The sequence below is a fragment of the Oryx dammah genome, unplaced genomic scaffold (assembly GCF_014754425.2).
Source record: "Oryx dammah isolate SB20612 unplaced genomic scaffold, SCBI_Odam_1.1 HiC_scaffold_6, whole genome shotgun sequence".
NCBI classification, from domain to species: domain Eukaryota; kingdom Metazoa; phylum Chordata; class Mammalia; order Artiodactyla; family Bovidae; genus Oryx; species Oryx dammah.
The window spans coordinates 17,633,216-17,637,738 of record NW_024070190.1 but is presented as its reverse complement, the minus strand read 5'-3'; the positions used below and the strand labels follow the sequence as shown (position 1 = coordinate 17,637,738).

At 46.0% G+C, this 4,523-nt stretch overlaps 1 protein-coding gene across 4 annotated transcripts in view; it reads left to right on the top strand.

Annotated features, from left to right (window-relative positions):
- The first annotated feature begins 243 nt into the window (after positions 1-243).
- The window catches only part of MAPK8 (mitogen-activated protein kinase 8), a 97,304-nt gene continuing 93,024 nt past the window's right edge, over positions 244-4,523 (top strand). For all 4 annotated transcript variants that reach the window (XM_040242566.1, XM_040242568.1, XM_040242567.1 and 1 more), the window contains exon 1: positions 244-406. The gene's annotated coding sequence lies outside the window, so the exon portion shown is untranslated. The remainder of the gene's footprint in view (positions 407-4,523) is intronic.

Below are 4,523 nucleotides of genomic sequence, written 5' to 3'. Positions count from 1 at the left end.
CGCCAGGAGCAAATCCCCGCCCCGTTCAGCACTCCGCCACAGCCCGCACTGGACTCTCACGCGCTCTTCCCGTAGCTCCGCCTCCAGGCGACCTCCGCGAGTCCGCCCATCCCCCTGCAGTAGCCCCGCCCCCGGATTGCGGGCTCCGCCCCCGCAATCCGGGCCCCCGGGCTGCCCCGCCCCATGGGCCGCTCGCGAAGCGCGGAGGCGGGGTCCTGCGCGATGACGTGAGCGGGCGTGCGCGGTGACGGCCCGCGTCCCTGTTACTCAGCGGAGCGGCGGAGGCCGGACGACGCGGCCCGGAGCGCGGAGCCGCGAGCAGCGCTGGGTAACGGCTGCGGAGACCGCCGAGACGGCGCCGGTTCCCGCCGCCGGGCTTTCCTGTCGCCATTCGCTGCGCTGCCGGGTGAGTGCGGCAAGTGGCTCAGGGCCAGGGCGGCCGGCGGCCCCGCCGTGTTTATGTTATTGTGCCGCCGCCACCGCCTTTGCTCAGCCGTGACCCCCTCCCGGGAATGAGGACGGGAGCGCGCGGCGGGCGGGGGGCGCGCGGCCGGCGGGGGCGGCGCGGGAACAATAGCGGCCGAGGCGGCGGGGGCCGGCCAGGGGGCGTGGGGCTGCGGGACCCGCGCGCGTCCCGGCCGCCCCCTCGGCCCCAGCTCCGCCCGTCGGTCCTCGCGCGCCCTCCTCGCGCGGGTCCAGCGCCCACGTCGGGAGAGGAAAATGGAGCGGGAGGCGGGTGGCAAGTTCTGAAACACTTGGGCGAAGGTCTGGACGAAGGCGCCTAGTCGGCCCGCTGCTCCCCGGCTGCCTCTCCCGGCAGCAGGGACCGGCAAAGAGCGCTCCGCTGGCCGGGTCGCGACGCCTGCCCGGCGCCCGCGGGGACAGCGTTTTGTTTCTCGGTGGTTTCTTTGTGCTAATGTTCTGAGCGAACGCAGGCGGCGGTGCCGAAAGAGGCTGGAGTGGCCTTCAGCCCCGGGCTTGGAGGAAGAGCTGGGACCCGAGGCTTGGGCAGGAGGTGTCCGTCAGGCTCAGCGCGAGCTTCAGTGGTCAGCGCGCATTTCTCTGGAGGCTCACTCGGTGGCGACCTTTTGACTTTTTCACCCCACCCTCCCTTCCCTTTGTCTTGCGCTTGTGTTCCCTGTCCTTCGATGGGAGCCAAGTCTGCTCTAAAGTCCTGTGATGAGCACTTTTTATTTTAATTTCTGAAAGTTTCCCATCATATGTTTATTGTGAACTAACTTAATAACATGTTGACTGCACGGTATCAGACAGTGTCCAATGGTTACTATTTTTACCCCTGAAACTCACTGATCTTTCTAGTAGAATTCTGGTCTGTCCGTCCATTGTGTTTTAAGAAAAGCATCTAGCAAGTACCTCCTTGGTAATTAGAGCATCTGTTTATTTCATTCATTCATTCATTTAGGAACTGTTCAGTATTGTACCCAGATGAAGTTTGAGGGCAAAGAGAAATACTGTCTAATGGAAGAAAATACTTTGACTGAACTATAACAGATGGACCTTTAAATTAGACGATTGTATAAGTGACGTGTGTTAAAGAAGATATAGTTATGCTTTGGGCCATTTTACCGTTTTTTAGTATATCTGGAATTTCTAGTGTAACATTATACTTATTAAGAAGTAGGGTTACATTTGGTCTAAACGTACAACAGCTTTTATGTATTTCCTTACAGTCATTTGTAATAAGCCTAGGAGGTCAGATGCTGTGAGTGAACATGTTTAGTGTGTACCCGATGTAACAAGCAATCAAAATGTGACTTCCTTGAGGACAGGCCTGTCTTGCATCTGTGTCTCTAACACCTAGCCTGGAATATAGTAAGTGTTCAATGAAAATCAGATTGATGAGAAGCTCTTTAGAGCTGATAACATCTAAATTCAAGCCTTAACAAAAAACATTTTAATGTTCTCTGTATAGTTTTGGAAGCCTCAAGCAAACTCACTTCTAGGTGACTAAATGATCAATTCATATATATTATCTGTCATGAAAATAGGGGCTTTTGAATCACTTCAGTATTAATTTTTTTCCTATCAGTTCTAACCCATTGACTATCTTAAAATTAAACCTTGTCTAAAATACTTTTTAAAATGTGTGTGTCTCTGTGTGTGATAAGTACACACAGACACACAGTGATATTTCAACACGGTCTATAATGATTGTGAATATTACCTGGAAAGTTTCTGAATGCTCTTTGAAGCAGAAAAGTTAAAGGAAACAAATTGCATAAAAGTTTTTGTTAGAAATGTTTAATTGTAAATTCTTCATTGTACTAACACTACTGGTGAGGCATATGGGCCTAAAACTGAAAATAATATTAATTTATCCACGTTACATCTCTTTTCCACTTAGTATATCTTAGCATTTGCTTTGGATATAAAAGAATTTGAGGTGAACTTATTCTCTGATTTAGAGAACAAATAAAGAAATAAAATGATACTTTGCTAACGTAAAGGATGAAAAGCTTGAGATCCTAAGCTTTATTGCTTTACCTAGTTAATATGTCCGATTTCAGTAAGGGTAGCTGATACAGATTCTCACAGTCATGCTATACTTGTGTCAAATCGGAGTTTTTTAACTTGGTTTTCTAAATTCTGTTGGCTTTAAAAAATAACTTTTTCAAGACACCCCATACTCAGTAGCAGTTCCTCCTTATTATGCTCTACATTATCTTTAAAGGAAGAGATAGCACTGATTCTGATAATAAGTGTATTCCATTAATGAATTTGAAAAGGGCTCCCTTTAATTCTCCTGGAAGAGCAAAAAACTATATCCTTTATATCCTAGGAGAAAGGTGGCTTGGAAGGGAATTAGTTTAAGACTAAATTCTACCAAAATTAATGAAATTAGAATCTTAGCTGTTTGCCCAGTGCCCAATATTATGGAAATAACCTTGTGATGATACTCAATGCTTAGTGAAACAACTTGAAGTAATTTATTAAGTGACTAGTCACAAATTATCCTAGTTGCAATTAAAAGCTTGTTGAATAGAAGCCTGATTCTTAATGTCTTGGCTTTGTCAGTGAGTTGAGTTTTGACATATTTGAGTCATCCAGATAATTGAGATGCGTTGTTGCACGTGTATAAAGTAATGTCTGATATTAAGATGCCAGCTCTCTAGAGATCTCTGCTCGAGTCAGTAGTATGGATAGTAGTCCTACTGATTCATGCAGTTCAAGGAAGTCATTATAGGCACATAGCTTTAGATAGAAGTCATTTGCCTATTTCTGTGAGCTGTGATGCTTATTGTCTTAGTCATGGGTTCTTTACATCAATATTTAGTGGCTTTGTCTTCTTGCTCTAATGCAGATTAACTTGAACTTTGATTTCACAAATGAGTTCTGAGTCAACAAACTTTGCTGCTGAAAAGGTGACAGGAGCTTATTAAAGTAAGCTGCCCTTACTTCTGTCAGTCAGGGCAACAGGTAGAAATAGACATTTCCGGGAATCAGATCTATGTTCACTTCTCAGTTCTGTCATCTGAACTTTGTTGTCAACAAGCCCTAGAGCTGTAGACAAGTGGCTTATCGTTTTGGTTAGAACTGTAAACTGAGGCTGTTGGAGTTTTGTTTTTTTTTTTTTAATAGAAAGGTTATTCCCCAGATAGTTGGTTCTTTAGAAAACATACTGGGACAAAAGAGTCCTTCTTGGGTGATAGCAAAATCCTGTGTCAAGATCAACAATGAAACTTAGACTTTGTAATGTACAGAAGCAGAGAACATTATTAAAACAATATTTTCTATAATATCGATACTTGTATATCAACTATAAAGCTTCACTGGAAGCCAGGAGTTCTTTCGTCCTCATACTCAGTCATGTCCGACTCTTTGTGACCCCATGAAGTGTAGCCCGCCAGGCTCCTCTCTCCATGGAATTTTCCAGGCAAAAATACTGGCGTGGGTTGCCATTTCCTACTCCAGGGAATCTTCCCTACCCAGGGATCGAACCGGTGTCTGCTTTGGCAGGCAGATTCTTCACCACTGCACACCTGGAAAGCCCCAGGAATTCTTTGGATGGTATATTTTATTCATTCCATAGCACCGAGCTTACTAATGAGACTTCGTACTTTCAGATACTTAGTGGAAAATGTGAAAAAGAAGAGTTTATTAGCCTCAAGAAGCTTATGATCATGAATAGAACTTAAGGCCTATCTAAATAGTGAATTTATGTTCTCTTAAAAGATTATGAGGCGTCTCCCAAACGAACAATCCTGGCAAGGCCAAATTTTATTGAAATCTAGTTTTTAAAATTATATGTGACTGTGTATATGTATGGAGAAGGCAATGGCACCCCACTCCAGTACTCTTGCCTGGAAAATCCTATGGACGGAGGAGCCTGGAAAGCTGCAGTTCATGGGGTCGCTGAGGGTGAGGGTCGGACACGACTTAGTGACTTCACTTTCACTTTTCACTTTGATGCATTGGAGAAGGAGATGGCAACCTACTCTAGTGTGCTTGCCTGGAGAATCCCAGGGATGGGGGAGCCTGGTGGGCTGCCGTCTATGGGGTCA